The 25120-nt window shown below is 31.9% G+C and overlaps 1 protein-coding gene and 1 long non-coding RNA gene across 4 annotated transcripts in view; one reads left to right on the top strand and one right to left on the bottom strand.

Annotated features, from left to right (window-relative positions):
- LOC145242021 (uncharacterized) overlaps positions 1-25120 on the top strand; it is a 270257-nt gene that overhangs the window by 8394 nt on the left and 236743 nt on the right. The gene's annotated exons all lie outside the window — the stretch shown is intronic.
- The window catches only part of LOC145242020 (protocadherin beta-15-like), a 184959-nt gene that overhangs the window by 104434 nt on the left and 55405 nt on the right, over positions 1-25120 (bottom strand). Inside the window, exon 1 of one of the 3 annotated variants that reach the window (XM_080104914.1) lies at positions 13721-16199. The exons of the other annotated variants lie outside the window; for them this stretch is intronic. The gene's annotated coding sequence lies outside the window, so the exon portion shown is untranslated. Of the gene's footprint in view, positions 1-13720; positions 16200-25120 lie in introns of those variants that run through there. 3 annotated transcript variants of the gene reach the window in all.

Raw genomic sequence — 25120 nt, 5'->3', positions numbered from 1 at the left:
TACCCCCAAATTCGATGCTATCTCTTTATAACCCTTCCTTTTCATAACCTATCATACTTTCATAAATCAGAGTCCATTTTCTGTAGTCTGTTTTTGAACCCAGTCAACGACGGGTACTTTTGCTAGTATATATATATATATATATATATATATATATATATATATATATATATATATATATATATATATATATATATAATTGATGATGCCTTTATTCAGTTTCAAGAGAGAGTGGATATCCCTTGTAAGGGTAACAGTGTGTATAATTTTGAGGCAAGGGTTTCGCAATCTCCAACCACACCTCTCCTGAATCGGCACTGCTTGAATTCAGTAGCAAGAAGTGCTAGACCACTGGAAACAATGCTAAGATAAGCAGAGAGCATATACAGTACCTGGAACCCCCTATTTTCCAGGCTAAACGTTGCTTAACTTTGGTGATCTAATGGGAACCAGTATGTTAACATGAATTATGCCGTATATATATAAAAGAATTGGCTGTACTACGAGGGGCGTGCAATAAGTAATGCCCTTGACCCACTTCCAGTTGTCTGATCTAGCTGAAATTTTGCATGTGCAATGATTTATATCTCTACAGGTTATGTGGCAAATTACAGCTCTGAACTAATCGTAGTTTCTGTTTTACAGGTGTCTGAACTGAGTCAGGAGTGAAATGGAGCCTGTTGAGTGTCGAGCAGTGATCTGGTTTTTGTATTTGAAAGGACGCACACCACAGGAGACTTTTGATGAAATGAAAGAAACTTATGGTGATAATGCCCCATCATATGACCTTGTAAAACACTGGCATCGTGAATTCGAACATGGCCCGAAGTCTGTGGAAACAGCTCCCAGACCTAGTCGCCACCTTCTGCCATTGATGAGGCATCTGTCCGTCAAGTTGAGGCTGCCATTTTTGAAGATCGGTGCATTACTATTCATCAAAATGCCCAAGATGTCAAGATTAGTACAGGGTCTGTGGAAACTATCATTTATGATCATTTGCATATGCATAAGGTGTCTGTCAGATGGTTTCCCAGGTTGCTCACACCATTCCAGAAGCAAGAACGCGTCGAGTGCTCGAGGATGAATTTGGAGATGTGCCAAGAAGATGAGTCAAAGTTTTTCAAAAGACTGATTACACAGGATGAAACCTGGGTCCATCACTATGATCCAGAGACCAAAGCCCAGTCAATGCAGTGGAAGCACTTGGACTCACCATCTCCAAAGAAGGCAAGGATGCAGCCCTCCACTGGCAAGGTCATGCTCACAGTCTTCTGGGACCAGGACGGAGTAGCAATGACAGATTTCCTGGGAAAGTGTACCACAATTATAGGAGCTTATTATGCTTTACTTTTGAGGAAATTAAGAGAAGCTATCAAAATCAAGAGGCGAGGCAAGATCAGCAAAGGTAACCTCATCCTGCACGACAACGCTCCAGTCCACAACTCGCATGTTGCCAGATCAGAAGCACGGGCGTGTTGTTATGAAATCTTCCCCAATCCTCCCTACTCTCCTGACCTTGTACCCTCTGACTTTCACCTCTTCCCAGCTATGAAGTTGTTTTTGAAAGGAAAGCATTTCCCAGATGATGCAGCCTTGATTTCTGAAGTCATGTTGTGGTTGGAGAACCAACCTGGAGTGTTCTACAAAAACGGTCTCCAGAACTGCATCAAATGATGGGAGAAATGCATAACTCTGGATGCTTCCTATGTAGAGAAAGACTAACTGTGCCAAGTTTCGTTGCTCTACTGCTATGGAAAGTGGGTCAAGGGCATTACTTATTGCACACCCTCGTATACCAGTATTTTCACTATCACTAGCAAGCCGCCTGGTGTTGCCTGAACATAAAATATGCTTAATTATGATATTTTAATGCATGCAGATTTCATAGTTATTATTATAGAGCCAATCCTGTATTGGTTGTTATATTGTCCCCAATATATATTAATGGCCGCTCGACGTGGCATGGTCGTTAAATACTCTTAAATACAATATTTATTCATGTAGATTTCATACTTATGTTTCTGAATTTTTGAGATGAGGATTGGTGTATTGTTTTATTTGGATTCATCGGACTACTGTTTTCATCTTTAGTGTTACCTTCACACCGTTTCAGCCAACATAACCTTCGACCTTCTTTAAGTGTATCTTGTTGAACTTGGAAATGTTTGTGTTGAACTTCGAAATTTATACAGAATTTCGAACAGAACCCTTTATTTACTTCATGGGGTAGCATGCTCTTGTTCCGTCAGCCATGACTGGATAGAGGTCCTAAGTAATTTGCAATTGTATTTTTCAGTTGCCCACACAGAGAATTAAACCTTTAGCTGTAAGGAGAATATCACTTTTTCCTACGGTACAGTGCTTAGAGTACTTGGAAAAATCAATTGTACAAGGGATATTCTCCTAAAGATGGTCGGAGGTTACATCGACCGAAACGTTGTGAAATGACACTCAAGAAGAGAACAGTAATCCGATGAATACAAATAATATGAAGATCGCTTTAACTCGACTTATGTCTGCCAAGTTCCAATTTTGTTCGATTTTGACATTTTTGCAGCTAATTTTACCGGCTAAAAGCGAAATCAAATTTGTTGCATGGGTCCAAATCCTCTACGTATTGAGTTTCAAGTCTGTAGACCAAAAATTAACAGAGGAGTTTAGTAGAGACCGTTCCTCACACAGATAGACAAGGTCACTTATATATATATTAGCAGTTAGCCGCTATGCCTGACCCCAAAAACCATTAGTATAGTAAAGCCAATCAGTTACCTGTTTAATGGTCAGTTAATTATAATAAATAAATTACCTGCTATTATTTACTTGATTGAGCGCTGTCTTCATTTTTCACAATACATGCACACACGTACACACACATGTATATATATGTAACATTCGGACTTCCGGTCGTTGAATACCTCTAATTGTTTACTATGCATGCCTGCTGACATGGCATTTATAGGCATATAATTTCCTTCAATTCTTGTGTTAATTGCTGGTGGCATTGAGGCAAGATGTTAACCTACAAAGGTAAGGGTTATTTTATGACTTGGTTAAAATTTACTGATCAGAACTAAATATCACTTCCTACACTGATGATTGCGTAAGCATGAAACACTGGTGTCTGTAGGTAATTGTTAATATGAAATAAAATATTAAACAGATGCATTATAAAACATGGTAGCATTAAGGAATATGTTTGTTAGAAAATGAAATGCCTATTTAGATACATGCGCCATCCTTTTGTGGATTAAGCACTGCGGGAAAAGAAATCGCAAACTGCCATTAGTGATAATGCAAACCTCTTTATTAAATATGAATTGAAACTCTTTGACCGCTTATATTATTTATTTTACCTTTCTCATGGAGGACGATAGCATAGTGGAGAAAATTCTGATTCGCTCTGTCTGAAGTATTTACCTGTCTCACCACATTGTAGAGCTGTGATACAGCGAAACAGTTTCTGGATTCTTATATATATATGCACAGCGGATAAAAGTTTGGACTGCCCCCAAAAAACGACCGGGTTTCAATCACAGTATGAAGCAATTGAATGCTAACTCCACTGAAGAGCTGTGATACAACGGAACAGTAGTCTCTTCATGTACGTATGGATATATATGTGTGCGTATAACAGAAGATTAGAATAACATCTATACCGTCGGTTTCAAATTCAAAGGGAACCTATAGTTGGTCTCCAATATCGAACACTCGTCATCCTCAGACGGTACGGACATTGTTCTGCTTTTCTGTAATATACAAATAAATATTACAACTTATTTTGGAATTTTCTTAATAATCGAGCACTTTGTTAACATTCTCTATCATTAAATTTGCATAATATATATAGTCATCCGCACTCTGTTTGGTTATATCACGTTTTTTCAGCGTAACTAAACATGGCAAGAGTTTAAAACACTGGACCGTTTGAACAGCAGTTGACAGATGTGTATTTATTTAGTGTATGAATACTTGCATCCTAATAAATAATGTTCATTATATCCAATAATGACATGAAAATCAACGTCTCCAAATTAGAACAGACCTTAATTTAGACAACAGATAGTTCTCTAAGCTTACTCATTTGTATAAACCGTCTATGTTAACTAATGATTTAGCATTAATGAATTCAAGTAACTTTAAACAATTATTTGACGAAAGTGTTAAGACATGTATATTTATATATTTACACACAAACAAATGCATACATATAATTATAATATTTTAAAAATAAATATTAACAATAATTGTTATACCTGCGGACACTTTTGCAATCATCAGTGTAGAAAGTGATAATTACTTCTGGTCAGGAGATTCGAATCCAGTCATAAAGTCACCCTTGACTTCTTAGGCTAGTATCCTACCTGAAGGCCACCGGCAATTGAAGGAAATATAGTATATGCAAATACCAAGTCAACGGGCATACATAGTAAAGAGTTGGAGATTATTCAACGACTTAAAGTCGAAAGGTTACATTTATATATACATATAGATATATATATATATATATATATATATATATATATATATATATATATATATATATATGTGTGTGTTGGTGTGTGTGTGTGTGTGTGTGTGTGTTATCGAGAGACTGTTTGACTGTATCACAGCTCTATGTATACATGTATATTAGTGTGCATTTATATATTTTAGGCATGAGGCTATATATAAACGTAGAACTATATATATATGTACATATATACACCTAGTGTTCTATGCCTACATATAGTCTATTATATATATATATATATATATATATATATATATATATATATATATATATATATATATATAGCTGCTAGGAAGAGCTTATCCTGCCTTGATAGAGTTCAAAATAGACTTCGTAGCTTCGTAGGGGATGTTCTTTTCTCTGCCCTGCAACCTCTTTTTCACAGAAGAGATTTTCACAGAAGAGTTTGTCTCTGCTTTATCGTTATATTCATGGCAAGTGCTCGACTGAGCTCCAATCTATGGTTCCCCCTCGCTAAACTTTCGCAAGAAACACCCGTCTAGCAGAAAACACTATCAATAATTTTCCCCACTCTTTATCTGTGTCTAAACCTAAACGTAGATTCCATGAACAATGCTTCTTTCTTAGAACTGCACACCTATGGAATTGTCTTCCGTTTTCCTGCTTTCCAGCTGACTACAATATACATAGAACACTAGGTGTATATATATATATATATATATATATATATATATATATATATATACACACCTAGTGTTCTATATCTACATGTAGTTTATTGCAATATGAATATATTAATGCACACAAATGCGACGTTGTTTGGCTGTGAAAATAATTATATATAACCTCACATTTTGAAAAGAATATATATATATATATATATATATATATATATATATATATATATAAATGTGCATTGCATATGTTTGTTTCGTGTAAACATTTATGTTAGTCTACATAGCTTATCAACTAAAGTAAACAACATATTGAGTAATGGCACAAAAACCTATTCATCATATTCGATCATTTTCTATTCTGTGTTTGCTTGTTTTGTTTTGAAATTAACGGTAAATATTTGACAAGATAGAAAAAGGGACGGTTACAGAAAAAATACTTGTGCACTTTAATTCCACGGCCAAATGGATAAACAGTTTTAAGGTCACTAATGATACAGCATTAGTGAACTCACAGTTAATAACTAAATACACACACACACACACACACGCACATACACATGTGTGCGTGTATGCGTGTTATATACAATACCCAGAATACTCATCTGATGGATTTATAATAACTAGACATGCATACATGGTCTAACCCCCAAAATAAATTACTATAACATATAAATGATATATATATATATATATATATATATATATATATATACATACATATATATATATATTTATATATATATATATATATATATATATATAGTCATCCACATACAGTACTGTTTGATTGTATCACAACTCATCAGTGCGGCTAGACTAACACCTTTCCCTAGCTGAGGATTGAACCTACAACCATCGCGTTGATAGTCTGCAGTTCTACCCACCGACCAATGCGAGCGGTGCTCGTAAATGACCTCAACAAATGTCCATTTAAATAAACACTCGCCCACGGCTTTTACACTGCTCGAGCTGCTTGTTTATTTACAAACAAACAAACAGCGAACCACGCCTCATAGCCATTTAAGTGGCGGGTGAGATACATTTATAATAATGCTTTAATATATAGTCATCCACATACAGTACTGTTTCGTTGTATCACAACTCATAACATTTTATTCTTCTGGAGAACATGGTCGTACGATTCACAAACATTCCTAACTATTTATAATTAAATATTACGTTTTTAATTCAATACATATTAATAACAATATATGAGAATTAGACGAGCCCTACTGATATATATATATATATATATATATATATATATATATATATATATATATATATATATATATATATATATATATAGTAAGTTATAAAATATATATGGCAATTAAGCTACACAGAATAGTCCACGTTTCATCCACGCTAGGATTCATAAGCCTGATGAATCCTAGTGTGGATGAAATGCGGAATATTCTGTGTAGCTTAATTGTCATATATATTTTATAACTTACTACCTAGCTCTACCTACGTATTGAGCACTGTTGAAGTAAATACTTAAAGTTTACGCATAAATTTATACTTATAAATTTTTAATGTATATTAATTTATGTGATTAAATGAAGTAATCACACATATATATATATATATATATATATATATATATATATATATATATATATATATATATATATACACACACACACACGGTTCATATAATTCTCATATATTGTCATCAATATGTATTGTACTAAAGACTTAATAGTTAGAAATGTTTGTGAATCATACCATGTTCTTCAGAAGAATAAAATATTGATAAATTTATTTTCTTTCTGAATATAATTTCAAATTGTATTAAAAAAATAGACTATGCAGTCATCGATAATAGTTATTACCGTTTGGAAGAAAAATATTTTATAATTTTTTTGAAAGTAGCGTTCTGTAAAATTACATTGAATCTTCAAATTTTAAATTAAAAACAAATAAAAATTTGGAGGCAAAAAATAGACTATTATTACATTGTTTACTTAGAACGTAAATGCAATTATCGTTTATTCGTAAAAATCTCATCCATAAGTAATTAATAGCAAAGAACTGCATATGTTCGTTACCTTTTGGAAAATTAAATCAATATAGTTTTAAAACAAGCTAATTAGATTGATACCTTCATAATCAATTATAGCAATCTATATATCTATAAAAGTGAACGTGTCTGTCTGTGTGTCTGTGTGTCTGTGTGTCTGTGTGTGTACATTTCCCTACGCAATAACTCTGTCAATTTTTAGTCTATAGACTCGAAATTTGAAATACCGGGTACTGAGATTTGGGAAAATCGATGTGACGGGTGTCAGCCAGAAATTTGGCTGTTAAGGGGTCAAATTTTAACGATTTGACCTTTAAGAACTCTACCAAACTCCTCCGACAATTTTGGGTCTAGACACTTGAAATTTTAGATATAGGTTCCTTGAACCTGGATCTAACTTAATAACTTGATTTGAGCCCGAAACTATAAATTTTAAGGGGTCATAATAGGGGTCAAAGTTTTAAAAAATTAACCATTTTTTTTGTTTTTTTGCTTTTTTTGCACAGCATACACCTCCAAACACCCGAGCAACGCCGGGTACCCCTGCTAGTCTATCTATATATCTATAAAAGTGAACGTGTCTGTCTGTCTGTCTGTCTGTTTGTGTACATTTCTCTACGCAATAACTCTGTTAATTTTTAGTCTACAGACTCGAAACTTGATATACAGGGTACTGAGATTTGGGAAAATTGATGTGATCGGTTTTCGGCCAGAAATTTCACTGTTAAGGGGTCAAAATTCAACGATTTGACATTTGAGAACTCTACCAAACTCCTCCGACAATTTGGGGTCTAAACACTTGAAATTTTTGATATAGATTCCTTGGACATGGGTCTAACTTAATAACTTGATTTGAGCCCAAAACAATAAATGTTAAGGGGTCATAATAGGTGTCAAATTAAAAAAATTGACCTTTTTTTTTGTTTTGTTTTTTTGGCACACATACAGATAATATATATCTATTCATATAGAGCTTTATAACCATAATGTCATATAATACACATGCACACACACATATATATACACACACTAGCTAAAATATCTGTCCTAGGATTCTTCATAATACCGAGAGACAACACATGTGGAACTTTTAACAAATGCAAAAGATCAAACCTCCAATTTCTTCAAATAATCAAAACTCTGCCGCCATAATGAAAGTTGTGTGGAGGCAGAAATGTCATGATTGAAATTACAGCTTTTAAAATTCATATTTTTGTGGTAAAACTTACCAATTTTTCTTGGAGTGAAAATGCAAAGTTGATAATGGAATTTAAATCTAAACATTCATCACAACAAAACATTTACCTGTATTTAAAGTGCCAACCGTTCTATTATTATTGTTTACTAAGTAGGAGTTCTCCCCACGAGATATTGTAAGTGGTTGGTCACTAGAATTTGTGTCGTACCAAATCTGCTCAGATTTCTAAAACTCTCTGCTTTTTTCAAAAACCTTTGCAAACCATTTTGCATTCTCCAAAAAGCCATTTTCCATTGATTTCTCAATTGCAAATACCATTTCTTTGGAATTTAAGTGACAATGATTTTCCCTCTTATTTATCTTTCAATAATGCCTATAGTTGATCAGTGTTACCTGATTGTGTCGGTTAGTTCCAACATTCGAAGATTTTCATTAATATTTAAAATGTTTTCATCAGTGCCATGTATGCCAATCCTCCCTTTGATTTCAATTTCTTGTAGTCATTGTTTCTAGTGCTCTTATAATTATTAGTATTACAATAATTTTTTATGTTTCATATTATTTTCTACTCTCTTGCAAGTTTCATGTATTTGCTTAGTTTTTCTGTCTTATTGATCTTCACCCTGTTAGATGCTGGGATGGCGAAATCTATAATTTTCCAGTTTTTCTTTTTTTCGCATTGATTATTATCACACCAGTTCTTCTTGCTTTAATGGGTTTTTCTGTTTGTACTTCCATATCGCAGAAGATTTTATGCTTTAAATTTTTTAATACTTTCTCTGGTTTATTTTTTTGCCATTCGTGTACAGGCTCAGAGAGTAAGCGTTTGCAGAGTTCCCAGTTGACTGTCTTCCCTCATGAAGCTGGTTTTGTATACCATTGACTTCTTGTTGGCAATGACCATCGATCTTCACTAGAATATGGGTGACAACAAGCCTCTCCAATGCCCCAGTCCTCTTTGCATTGATCCAGTTGAGGTCTGATTAGTGCTTTCTCTCTTCGGTCGTTATATCCTTCTTGACCTTTCCCAACGATTTAGTATCGCATCAGTCGAAACCGACAGAACCAATTTTTTTTTTTTTACAGGAAGGAAGGGGTAGTGTAGTTTACTTACAATTTTACGGTTTCAGTTTTCTTGGTTCCATATGGTGTCAATCTATCTTTTTATTTTACTTCTGTTGTGGTATTTTATTATTATTAATAATAATATTATTATTATTATTATTATTATTATTATTATTATTATTATCATCATCATCATTATTATTATTAATAATATTATTATTATTAATATTATTACTATTAATATTATTATTATTATTATTAATAGTGAAGTACTCACTAATGTCTAAATCACTGCATTCACAAAGTCGGCTGTTTTATAGCCAAACTAGTTTTATCAATTCAGCCTCCAGATAAAAGGGGAGATAAATGCGCTATCAAATCCAACAGATTGGTTTGCAAGGAATAAGAAAATTTGCAAACATAATTTAATTTGACAGATTTTGTGAAATGTTTGACCAAACTTAGGAATCCATAAAAAAATAAAATTTTCCAATAAGATATTTCATGATAAAATATAAATATTAAAAAAGAATTAATGCAAATCTACATCCGAAATGCAACAAATTGTGCAATAACCAAGATATATTCAAATCTTAAATTTGCAAAAAAAAAAAAAAAAAAAAAAAAAGTGGAGGGGGGGGGAGAGATAAACCTGTGTTTTCATCAAATAGACTGTTTTCCATTTCCAAGTATTTCACTACTGTAATCTTCATAATATTCATGCAACATGATATCATTATTATTATCACACACACACACACACACACACACACACACACACACACACACACACACACACACACATATATATGTATGACAGAATATACACAAGTCTTATATTAATATTCTATTCATAATATCAAGCGTCCCCTTACTCTCTCATATATCTACTGTTATATAAAAGGAACTTTGGCTGTGTGTGAGTTAATTTTCTATGGATTCCGAAACGGGTGGGCCGATTTTTTTGTTATATTTCATACAATTTTGCTTCATGTATCAGACAGTGTTCTTTAGATAAGTTTTGTATCATAATGTTTTCAATAAGTATCGATAATTGATAATCAAAAAAATCCAATGAAAAAAGAAACAGGCAATCTTGACTAAAGTTAACCCTTTATACAGCCTAACATCACAAGTGCATTAGAGAAGTTTTATTACTGCACAAACAAAAAGGCCCGGCATATAAAACCAACAGTAGTTCCTTTAATATGACAAGAGGCACGTTCGAAATGAATGCTTCTGTTTAGAGCACACTTGAACCATGATATTTGACTTTTGCATTTTAAACGTTCATTCAAGCCATTATATATAAAATAGTTTTATAAAATCAACAGTAGGTTCTCTACAGTGCAATGTAGACTACAATGTATTCTTGACTAAGTCACTGTCGGGAGGCATGTGAAGCGTCATCGTGGTGCACCGCGATGGGTCCCCAACTAGAGCAGGCAATTAATCAAATTAATTGAAAAATGGGCTATTTCATCGATTTTGATGACAATAAAAATATGGGAGTGTATAACATTCGTTGATCATCATTCAATCCTGGGCAATGTCGGGGTCTCCCTGCTAGTATATATATAAAGAGCACTTTGTGTGAGTTCGTTCCCTATGAACTTTTAAACGGCTTAGCTGATTTTTTTTTAAAATTTCACACAAATGTACCTTATCTGAGAGTGTTCTTAAATAGGTTTTGTATCAGAATAAGTACTGATAAGTGCTGACAATCACTAACTGAAAAACTGCAATTAAAGGAAGAAACAGACGCCCTTGTGCAGTTTAACATCACAAATGCATTTGAGAAGTTTTATCACCACACAAGCAGAAGGGCCCGGTAGATAAAATTAACAGAAGATTCTTTGATAAGACAGAGGTGCGTTTGAAAAGAATTTCTGTTTATAGAGCACAATTGAATCATGATGGTTTATTTTTGCATTTTAAACTTTAATGTTAATTACTACATGCAAAATTTGTTATAAAATCAACAGTAGTTTCTCTACAGTGCAATGCAGATTGCAATGTGGACTAAGTCATTACAGAGAGGCAAGCTTGCTCCAGGTGTACCACATTGGGTCACTGATTTTGGTGACAATAAATGTATTGGAAATGTGGACCATTCCTTGATTTTCATTCAATCCCAGGCAACGTCGAGTCTCTCTGCTAGTATATATATATATATATATATATATATATATATATATATATATATATATATATATATAAGATCCAACATTGATAAAGACTTGTATATATTATGTCATATATACATGTGTGTGTGATAATAGTACCATTTTGCATGAGTAGGATCTATCTATCTATCTATCTATCTATCTATCTATCTATCTATATATGTTTGCAAGATATTTGAATGAATATATATACTTTGATATATATGTGTGTGTGCATGGAAGTAAACAGATAAAGATAAGTACAAATAATTAAAAGCGTGCATGTTTTTTATTACATACATTTATATTAACATAAAAACTAATGCAAGTGTATACTTTATACACATGCATGAAAACACACACACACACACACACACACACACACATACACACACGCACACACACACACACACACACACACACACATATATATAATGTACATTAAAATATGAAATTTTTCAGTATTTCTAAATGGAATAACATCATTTTAACAATAAGAAAAGTATATTTATGTCATACAATTACAATCGGGTTTAATTACAGATTTCAGATTTGCAGATACTTATAATTGAAGCACAATTGCATTTGCGATACTCCTTCTTTATCACAATGTGTGTGTGTGTGTGTGTGTGTGTGTGTGAGCGCACGCGTGTGTATAATGTAAGGTTAAAAGACATGAGATATCATAAAATGAAATGTTATCGAGACACAATGTATGAAAAATACAAAAGAAAAAGAAATTCAACAAAAAGAAATTATCAAAAACATGAGAGTTACCAATTTCAGATCAACGAACCGCTGATGTCTGTTGATCAGGAGGAAACCGGTAATCTCTCATTTTGAATGATTTCTTCTTGCGTTTAATTTGATTTTACTTCTGCCTCTTACACACACACACACACACGATTTAATAAATATGTATTAATCCATATATATATGTATAAATATATAAATATTTAAAAACAGACCTGAGAATATGTGTGATTGAAATTCAGTTGCATTTGTGTCACCATTTAATCATTATCAATATATATATATATATATATATATATATATATATATGCATAAATTATCAATATATATATGTATGCATAAAAAGTATATATTCATGAACATATTTCTCCAACGTATATATATGTGTGTGTGTGTGTGTGTGTGTGTGTGTGTGTGTGTGTGTGTGTGTGTGTGTGTGTGTGTGTGTGTGTGTGCGTGGTCTTGGAAGTTTTTTAACCTTTAAAACTATATGAAAAAAATATTTAATTTTTATATTATTTTATCATTCGTTGGAAAACTAATCAGTAAGTCATTTAATCACCTGCAATCAATGCATCTACTTGCTCTCTCTCGAATTCACTATAGTCCTAATGTTAATTTAAGGGATCATCAGTTGTTTACCATGAAATATTGTTTTTGGGATTATGTACATACATATTAATATATGCATTTATTCATAGCACATGTATATATATATATATATATATATATATGGGTGTGTTTATGTAAGGAAAGATTTGAACAAATTGGTGTAATTATCTTTTACAACATTGGGGTTTGCATATATATATATATATATATATATATATATATATATATATATATATATATATATATATAAATCGACAAATATACATTAATATACATATTCATAACAATAACTCAGACATGTTTGTATTAAAATTTAATGTCAAGAAATGAATCGATCAATCATTTCACATATCAACTTCATTGTTTTTCGTTAAATAATGATAAAAAATATAAAACATTTAAACTTTTGTGTTAAAATGTGCAGAATTCTATGAACATGCTCATCCTTCCACGCACATATGAGCACAGGCTTATGCTTATACAACGCATCACACACACACAAACACACACACACACACACACACACACACACACACACACACACACACACACACACACACACACACACAGATATATACAACACACACACATATGATATTGGTAATTGGATAAACTTATAAATATAAATGTGTATAGTATAATTTCTTTAATATATCATGCATGTAGTTATGTACTCATTTGTGTATATTTAAAGTTTAAATAAACTTTACAAAAATCAGACCCAAATTAAAATAAACAATTATTGATACATACTTATAGGTTTGATATGTGTTCAGTAAAACTTTCTTGTCTCATATACATCAGTCAAGGCAGAGGGCATCACTGTGCCGGTTTTAATAGGAGCCCAGAGCTTAGAATTTACCCACTGCACGCAGAAAATGTTTGTATCGACCAATCAAATCTTCTGAACAAAACTACCTTAGAACCAACCAATCAGAATGCAATATAAGCTTGAGGCATGTAAGTTACTGAAAAACGACATGCATATGTGTTAGAGTTTTTTTTTTGTTTTTGTTTTTTTTTCCTCTCTGCATGTACTAGAGTCTTTTTTGTGTACGTGTGTCTGCTCCGGTTTGTGCATGCATTATGCGCAGTGTAGAAGCAGCTAAGAGTTCATGAGCCTCTTTCCTTAAATCTTTGATTCAGGGGCCGGGGTGGGGGAGGCACTAGGAAATTATTTCTTTTGTAAACAAACCAATGCATTCATGCTTTCTCATCAAGTGAAATTAGAAAACTATTCAGTTTTAATGAAATTGTCAGTATTTATTCAATAAATTATACCAATTTCAGTAACACCCTTGGTAAAAGTATGAACTCATATATCCAGTTATGGTATATACGGCATAACCATTTTGACACACCGGTTCTCGCTAGATCACCTAAGTTAAGCAACGTTTAACCTGGTCATTACGAGATCGATGACCATTTTTTTTTCTTTTTTTTTTTTTTACGAGGAAGTCACCACTTATCAAGGCCTGGAGGCCACTCAGGGATAAGGGTTATTGTGTGTACAGTAATCAATGGGATAATATTATAGTAATCGTTAGTAATGGAGATCTAATAAAGTGTCTTACTTAAGGGGGCGGTTCATCAGGAATTTGTTTATGTTGGACTTGAAGGCATCCAAGTTGTAGTCAGGTGCGAAACAGGTAAACGGAAGAGAATTCCACAGACGTGCACTTCTAAGAAAGAAGCTTTGTTCATGGAATCTACATTTTGATTTAGGCACAGGTAAAGAGTGGGGAAAATTACTGACAGTGGTTTCAGCTACACGGGTGTTTTTTGTGAAAGATTGGCGAGGGGGACTAGAGATTTAAGCTTTTTTTTGTTTTTAGCAGCCCCTGCTCAGATATGACAGCACTACTCCATCCTTAGACGTACTTGGCTTGGCATTTGAGAATATCAAGCTCTGTATGTAGAAGGATGTCAACACCTCCTTGCAAGAACTGCAAAAACCTAACTTGCCTAAAGTGGATACCGCCACTGCCATTGCTGATTTTATTAATTAAATAGTAGAGTACATTACACTCTCAGGCCTTGGTTGAGCAACTAATCTGAAATAAGTCTTTCTCTGTTTATCCTGGAATTGTTTACAGTTGTCATTTAATTATTTCTACTATTAAACTCAAACAATGCTGATGACGTCAAAAATAGTGTATCCCATTTTTTTATGTAGTAACGAGTCACTGCTTATCAAGACCCATAAGCCACTTGACGATAACAGTTAAGAGTTTCTTGGAAAGACAGTGAACCAATAATGTATAGATTGGTAATAATGGATCAGACTGGCCAGATTATTATTTCTGACTGATCTCAATTAGATTATGTAAGAGGACGGCTCAACAAAAACCTTTTATTTTAATGTATTATCAAGGCTCATAGTGTAACTTGGACATGGTCGCAGCTACAAACAAACAAACAAACAAAAATAAATAAATAAAAACCCAAGTCAGCATTTTTCTTTTGTTCACTTGTCTCAACACCGATTAAAAAAGTGTCTCGCTGCCACGTGTTCATCTAACCTGCCATGCATTTCTCTTTCTTCCGACTGCACATTGGTCACAGCTGGCCTATTCTTGCTTTCACTCCTCACTTCTGTCTCCTTCTGCATCCACTTTTTTTTATTGACCACGTGGTGTCCTTTTTTTCTTATTCTTTAGACGCAAGCCGAGCACACTTGCCAATTTGCATAGGCGTTGAAACGTTGTTCCTGCTGCTGCTAATACAATCGCTTGCTATCCATCTTTCGGGTTGCTGCTGATATTTTCATATGCGCTCATATGTGCGCTGTCATAATCGGCTACTCGGGGAAAAGAGTTAATGAATTTGCGAGGAGGAAAGGGGAAAAAAAACAATGTAAGAATTGGTAACAATGGTTCAGACTGGCCAGATTATTTTAGAGGACAAGAAACTATGTTTTACTGTAGATTAACTGTCTTTGGTTCTGTTCTAATTCTGAGATGCTGATTTTTTTTATTTAATTGACATTCCTAAGCAAAATCGCATTTAGCATAAGTACTAACATTTTAAATATTAAATTGTAATATAGAATTTATTCATGTAAAAAGTTAAACTAAATAAACAAAAATAAAAAAAATAGATTACGATTCTGGAAAGAAAAACAAAGATTAAAACAATAAGATGTTATCAATCAATAACAAAAGTGAAACTAAATAAATGAAAAAAAAAACTATAATAAATAAATGATGATGTTATGTCGTTTCATGACTCATCAGCGTGGCTAGACGTAGTGACAATATTATCAGAGAATTCTTCTCATAAAGAAAGAGTGTGTGTATATATCTCTCTCTCTCTCTCTCTCTCTCTCTCTCTCTCTCTATATATATATATATATATATATATATATATATATATATATATATAGTTTAGTGGAAATGGTAATTAATAAAAACTGAAGAAAGTGCTCAATACTGTTGTAGAGCAAATATGCGTTTTATTTTTTATTACCGTATCTTTCTGTTAAGTTACATTATTGTTTCAACTACTTGCGAGTAGCTGAAAAAATAATGTAACTTAACAGAAAGATACGGTAATAAAAAATAAAACGTATATATATATATATATATATATATATATATATATATATATATATATATAATTTGTTTACAGTTTTTTGGAGAAAGAATTCCAACAAAGTGCTCGATTACAAAGAAAAACTTTTCCGATATAAGAGCTTATTATTTATTCATTTAATTATACAGAAGTTCAGAAAAACATTAGTACCGTCGGTTTCAAGCCCAACATAAAGGGGACCAGTTAATGGTAAAACATAAATGATGTTAGGCTCTCGTCAGCCATGTTGTTTCTGTCATGAAACAACATGGCTGACGATACCCTAACATCATTATATATATATATATATATATATATATATATATATATATATATATATATATGTAATATATATATATGTAATATATATATATATGTAATATATATATACTTAATATATATATACATATACATATATATATATGTAATATATATATATATATGTAATATATATATATGTAATATATATATATGTGTGTAATACATATATGTAATATATATATATATCAATGCAATATATATATATATATATATGTAATATATATATATGTAATATATATATATATATGTAATATATATATATATGTAATATATATATATATATGTAATATATATATATGTAATATATATATATATATGTAATATATATATATGTAATATATATATGTAATATATATATATATATATGTAATATATATGTAATATATATATGTAATATATATATATGTAATATATATATATATATCTATAATATATATAATATATATATATAATATATATATAATATATAATATATATATCTATATAATATATATATAATATATATATCTATGTAATATATATAATATATATATCTATATCATTCAACCACGGTAGTGGTTGAATATATGCTTAAGTCCGAAATTGAATGAATCGAGACACATTCAAACCCCCACCACTAATTTCGTTCGCAACCAAATTTCAAACAGGTTATATAATTGGATAGAACACCTCATTAGCTACATTTTGAAAAAATAATTTCGAAAATTGGTTCAGTAGAAAAAAAGTTACAACAAAATATGTGGGTTCACAAACAGGAGAGTAAGTACATAAGTGATTAACGCTTTTTTTTATTTTGCATAACTTTTTTTGTATATAAATATTTTTTACTGCGATTTTGCCAATATGACATTTTAGCGTAACAGTTAGAGTACCGGGGGTTGGTGGAAAGATTTTAGGTTCAATCCCGTGTATCGTTTTTTTTTTATAATTAAAAAACCGAACTTTTTTTTTAATAACTAATTTTTTTTAACTCTCCTTATGATTTTATAGCAAAAAATGGTGAATTTATCGATTAACAATATTAGTGAATTCTATGATATACATATTCTTTGAATGAACTCAAATTTTTCGTTATCACATTTGATGAAAAATGTAGTCCCATTTTGGCAATGCGTCTGACCAATGATGCTTTTGAACCCGCGACCAGCACTGCGATGTCATCAGCAGCAGCCTGGGCATAAATATTCCTATTTTTAAACTCCTTTAAAAGAGGATTCAGCATACAGTTCCATAGTAAAGGTGATAAAATCCCACTTTGGGGGTTTCATTTAACTACTTCGCTTTTAACAGTTGCCCTCAGTAGTTCTACTTGAACTGTTCTGTGCCTCACCATATACTCAATCCATCGGATGAGTACTGGTGGCACATTGAGTTCTCGTAGCGACTTGAACATACTACTGAAGGGTATGTTGTCAAAAGCTCCAACGATATCTAAAAAGACACCGAGTGCCATCTTCTTTTTTGTTAGTTTACGCTCTATACAGATCACGAATTCATGAACCGCAGTCTCGGTAGAGACTCTGGCTTGGAACTACTGTGATTGAATGATAAATATTGCATAAATGTGTGTTTGAGAGCTAATTGTTTTTGACAATCATTAATAAATATTATAAATTTATATATTAATACAATAGCACTGCCTGGAAAAATCATGGATTATATGGAAAAATGCGCGCATGAAAAGTAATATTCTTAATATTTTATTAAACCTGGAAAAGTAAAGGACAAGAAATTCAACATGGAAAAGTAAAGAACAAGATATTCTAGTAAAGTAAAAAATAAGAATTTTTTAGACTTAAAATATTGCAGCTAAAAATAAAATTTGAATATTGATAAATATTTTATTTATTATTTGCATATGTTGTTGTTTATTGTTGAGTTAGAAAGAATTAAATGATCCTAATTATGATATAATAAAATTATTAATTTTTATGTAAATTATAAAATTATTAATTCCATTCTAACTAACGAATTAATTTTATTCAAACAATTTTCACTACATAAATATATGCAAATAATAGGGGGGAAATAAGTTCAATCCAGCGACTGACACCCTTTCTAACTCAACAATAAACAACAACATATGCAAATAATAAATAAAATATTCAAATTTTCTTGTCCTTTACTTTTCCAGGTTTAATAAAATCTTAAGAATATTACTTTTCATGCGCGCATTTTTCCATATAATAATATATGTATAATATATATGTCTATATAATATATATATTTATATATATAATATATATATATTTATATCTATATAATATATATATATTTATATCTATATAATATATATATATATATATATATTATATAGATATACATACATATATATATATATAATATATATATATATATATGATAGGATAAAAAATAAATTAAATATCTTAAATAAACAACAAAATAACAACTTGTGATGATTCGAGATGGACAACCTTGAATTCTTACTACACTAACTATCCAATGATCTTCAGAAGATTCCTCGTAGAGTCGTGGAAATAATTAAAAATACAGAAAAAATAAGACTTCAGTTTTTAATCAAACTTACCCGCGTGTGTGTGTGTGTGTGTGTGTGTGTGTGTGTGTGTGTGTGTGTGTGTGTGTGTGTGTGTGTGTGTGTGTGTGTGTGTATGCGTGTGTGTGTATATGTGTATGTATATTTGTGTATGCGTATGTCCTTTTGTTTTTACTTTTTTTTTTATCTAACAAGGTGTACTGCTACTATTTGAGAACATTTTAAACAAGGGATTGTGGGGAGTTGAGTAGCGAGATGTCTGTTCAGATTACATTAAAATTTTTGTATGCCAATACAGTCAGGGGAAAAAAGAAGCAAGAAACAGGGAAAAAATTCCAAAGGAAGAAACTATTAGAGTAGAATGTTTTCCAGCATCAACAGTAAATATTGTATGAACAGTGCATAGTTACTCATTTTTTTCTCTCTCTCTCTCTGTGCTCTTCAGATAGTCTAAAGAACATAAGACAAGAAACTCCCAGTCACTGTGCACGGTTGAGTTTATGTCTACTTGGTATCTACATACAGTTATATTGATCACTCTTCCCTTTCAAACATACCAAACAATAATATATTGAGATATTTTCTGACGAAAAACTCAAAATTAGTTGTTAATTCAAAGAATTACAACCGTTTCATCACCTTTTTCAACAGACGATAAAAGATTTGGTCAACAAAAAGAATCAGAAGATGGTCATCATTTTATTGACATGATCCTGGTGATCACGTATGAAACAACACATTTCAGTTTATTCGTCATTCAAATTTTTAAACTATCAGATATTTTGAATAATATATACGGTTCGGCCATCTGTGAACATCTATAAATAGCCGTGTTTGTGCTTCCAGGTTCAGTGTTGATTTGTTCTCCAATCTTAGCAAGTCGCACCAATCATTTTATTTGAAAATTTTAGAAAACATTTATATTAAGGTCTTTAAACTTTGTCTTTGTGAGTAAAAAGAAAATCTTCTTGGACTTAATGTGGTTTCCATTTGATTCTTTCCCTGTTTAAATTTTTTCTCTCTCACATTTTTTTTTTTTTTTTTTTTTGGTGGGAGGGTGCCCCCACCATATTTTCATTTCATATTATTTTTTTATATACCTCAATTGACTTCTGACGAGAGAAATACAAAACCAGTCAGCTGGCTCTTTCACTTTTTATTTTTTAAATTCATTGTGTAAAAAGTTGGTCTTTAATGCCTTTTAAAAGTTAGAATTAAAATAAAACGTACTGAAAAGACAGATTCATTTCTAATGGAGATTTAGCATCTGTCTGACGTCGAAATTATATTATTTTTTAACGTCCAATGCATTTTACTATACTATTTGAAACTAATATTCCATTTTCAGTGCTTAATTCAGATAGGAATATCTGTTCTGTTGCTATGAGACCTTCCTCTCAGGCATTACCCTCTCCTTTTCTTTCTTTCAGACATGAGGTTGTATAGTATCTACTGTCATCATAAAACCCTCCTCCCTGGTATTATCTCCTTTATTGTGGGTAGTGTTGCATATATTTTTTACTCATGATATCATCCTCCCTGGCATAACCTCCTCAATCCGAGGAGGGTCATGTAGTGTATGTCTTTTTCTCATATAGACTAGCAAACATATGCCACTAGTAGGAACATATTTTTTCTAGTTAGTAATAATAAAATAAATAAATGATTTCCTTTTTACATATGTGATAAAATCGTTCATTATTTTTCATCCATTTATTTTTCTGTCATCTCTGTAGTTTTAAAATTTGATGTTACAGAACGAATATAAAGAATTAGAGAGAAAAAAAGGTAAAACTTCTCTCGTCACCTTCTTTTGAGGTGTTTATTATTATTATCATTATTATTATTATTATTGTTGTTGCTGTTGTTGTTGTTGTTGCGCGCGCGTGCGTGTGTGCCATTGTTTCCAGCATGTAAATCGAGACGCGATTAGGAAGGAAGCTTTTAAGAGACTTAGTTGAATTCAACGAAGCGTTTCGTAATTTGTTTATTATCTATCCCTAAAGATCAGTCGTTTCAAGTCGGTTCTTGAAGAGTTCAAAGCCTGAGAAGTGCTAATATGTAGCGCCTGAAAAGTGACACGTCGATATTAATGAATTAGATGTCATTTATTTTTATACCTATGTGTTGTGCATTCGCTTAAATATATTTAAATATCCATTTAATAATTACAAACTATAGAGATAAATTTACATATACAGGTTGTAAGAATCCATTTGTCTTTTTAGCATATATATATATATATATATATATATATATATATATATATATATATATATATATATATATATATATAATTCCTACCCTCTGATGAGAAGGAAAGTATTTCTTCGAAACTCCGCGGATTAAGGACTATCCACTTATCTAGTGTTTCCTTTTCAGATTAAATATGTTTTTAACTCATTTCAAAATGTTTTTTAACATGTTTTATTAACTGTTTGCTCATTTTGTTTGTTCTTCCTTATGAAACATATTTTTAATTTTAATTATAAATTATCAATCATCTTACTCTCTCTCTCTCTCTGTCTCTCTCTCTCTCTCTCTCTCTCTCTCTATATATATATATATATATATATATATATATAAGCAATCCTTATATATATATATATATATATATATATATATATATATATATATATATATATATATATATATGCATGATTTATTTTTAAGAAGATAAAAATCAAGTCTTATTTTCCCAATATATCGAAAACAATGATTCATATAAAACCACATGAATATTCACGAGCAATGTAATTATGAAGTCTACCATTGCTATTGCTGCCAATGTTTATATCTTATGTAACGAATGCCTAAAGCCAGCGGCTTTATGCCAAACTAGTTCCAGGAAAATGAAAAATAATCCAATACAAGATGCACGTTTAGACAGGATTCGTACATGAAGTGGCCAAGTAAAAAAAAAAAATCAAAACAAATAAATTTAAAAGCTTTGTTTATATAAAATTCTCAACCACTAATATCTACAAGGCCACCATTCGCCCATGTATGGAGTATTGTTGTCACATCTGGGCTAGTGCATCTGCTGCTAGTCTCTCTCTCCTGAACAGGGTTCAAAAGAGAGTCCCCAACCTGATAAGTTCTGAACTGTCACCTAAGCTGCAACCTCTGTCTCATTGACAAAATATTGCATCCCTCTGCCTGTTTTACAAGTATTTTAATGGTGGATGTTTCGACGAGCTATAAGCTCTTGTACCTCCTCAATGTAAATACTCTTGACAAATCCGACAAGCAGCAAAGTCCAAGTGGGGGAAACAGGAAGCCGAAAGAGAATTCCAAAGTCTTGCAGTCCTAGAGTCGAGACTATTAGAATAGAAAGCTTTTTACATCTAGGGATTTCTACAGTGGGGGTGGAATTTTGCTGCTTGTTGGGTTTGTTAGGGGTATTTACACCAAGAGGATACAAGAGTTTGTAGTTTGTCGGAACATCTACCATTAAAATACATTTAAACCAGGTAGAAGGATGCAACATTTCGTCGATGAGACAGCGGTTGAAGCCTAGCTTATAGTGTTGGACCTATTAGGTTGGCGACTCTCTTTTGAACCCTGTCTAAGAAGGTAGTAGCAGATGTACCAGTCCAAATGTGACAACAATACTCCATACATACAAAGCGAATGATGGCTTTGTAAAAGTACAGAATACTCTCAGGCATAAGTAACTTTCTAGCATGGTAGACAGAGCCCTTCTTCACAGCAGTTTTGGCAATGCTCTCGATGTATCTGTTCCAACTCATGTTCCCTGTGAACGTTAAGCGAAGGAGTTTGAATGAACTACTTTCAGATAATGTATCATTAGTCATGACTATTCGTGGTTGAGAACGTTTCTTGTAGTTATTAAAAGAAAGGAGCTTAGTTTTGGCAGTATTGAATGTCACCATTCATTTTTGTCCCATTTTCACCACAGATCAGGTCTTCCTATAAAGTTGCTGCTATTGCCTTGGATACATGTTCATTCGTTTTCCCCTCTTGCCTATTATAGAGCGTTGTGTCTTTAGCAAATATACTTATCTCACAGACAATTTTATTAGGGAAATCATTTATGAATATCAGGAATTATAAAAGTTTTGATGTATGACAATCGAGGACAACTTGGATTCTTCTCTTACTTAAGCAGGATTTTATTATGTATAGTATTCGTCTAGTAATACCATAGGGTCTGATTTTCATGAGAAGACAATCATTCCATACCCTGTCAAAGGCCTTAGATATATCCTGGGCTACTGTGCTAGCCTACCCTGCTTTGTCCAGTGAACGGTATATACGTTCAGAGATTACACTTAGAATATCTACAGTAGAACGGGCCTGTCTAAACCCATACTGTTGGTCAGACAGAAGTTTAGCAGCTGTAAGGTGGTGGATTAGAGCTTGGTTATTTATGGACTCAAATATTTTGGCGAAAAGAAGGAGGAGACTAATGGGGCGATAATTTAATGGGTCAGTTCTTTCACCAGAGTTCTTGTAAATTGGTACCACAGAAGCCATTTTCCAGCAATCAGGAAAGAAAGATTCATTAAGGCATTTGTTGAAAAGTTTGGAGGGAACCTTTGGTGGAGCATTTTTGTAATAGTACAGCTGGGATAAGATCAGGTGCACATGCTTATGCATATATATATAAATTGGAAGAGAAGCTGCATATACCTTTTTAATAGGTTTCCATTACGCCATTTTGAATTTTCGGATTTTAATAATGTCAAATCACACTTCATTTCCTTTTGTCAGATTGATTGTTGCTATTTCTTCTGATGAGTTAAGAGCATAATAGATTCACTGATTGATTTAATAATTAAGTGATTGATTTTGTCAAGAATTGTAAATGTCAACTCAAAGGAATAAATTATAAGATGGTCAACATCATAAATTTTGGAATATAGTTTTTTGTCATTGATTCTCTCTCTCTCTCTCTCTCTCTCTCTCTCTCTCTCTATATATATATATATATATATATATATATATATATATATATATATATATATATATATATATATATATATATATATAAAACAGGTCCTAATCAACAACCAGTGTCCAAACTCTCTTCTCGATAAACAAATTAATCTGACTATTAGCAACTTAAATCAAGATGTTAATATTCAACAAGAAAATAATCTTCAACCGGTTAACATATTTTACCGCAACAAGTTATATAAAAACTAAAAAACTGATGAAAACGCTCGTAGATGCGTATCTCCCAACAATAACAAAAAAAAAAAGATCAAATTTATAATCTATTATCAAATTTATAATCTATTATAAAATTTATAATCTATTATAAAAAAACTACAAACGATTAACCTTGTAATAAACAAGAACACTTCGCAGACGAAAAAAAAAACAATGAAAGTTATCAATTTAATTGCCCATTAGAAGAATGTATCTCTAACACTGCTTTTGGCCACACTACCAACAAGTTGTCACGAAGACTAACCCTCCACCTCTCAAACTCCATCTCAATATCACAGCACTTAAAAAAACATGGCCTCCATCATTATGAATTCCGAAAAATCATGGTCGAAGATATCAAGGTCCTAGTCAGTGATACAACTCTGTTGAAAAATACATGTCTCATAAATTTTTTTGTCGTTTATTTGCCTCCCCAAGAGGGTGGAGTTAGCCACAAGGTCGGTTTTTAACGTGGGGGAGGGGGTAAATGAGCCCCCCCCCAAAAAAGGGGCACTATGGTTAGTAACAAAAATAAAAAATGTATCAGTCATGAAGAATTTCTCCTC

Source organism: Euprymna scolopes, chromosome 21 (genome assembly GCF_053919585.1).
Source record: "Euprymna scolopes isolate OS-2025 chromosome 21, ASM5391958v1, whole genome shotgun sequence".
In the NCBI taxonomy this organism is placed as follows: Eukaryota; Metazoa; Mollusca; class Cephalopoda; order Sepiida; family Sepiolidae; genus Euprymna; species Euprymna scolopes.
This window is presented reverse-complemented; position numbering and strand designations above follow the sequence as displayed.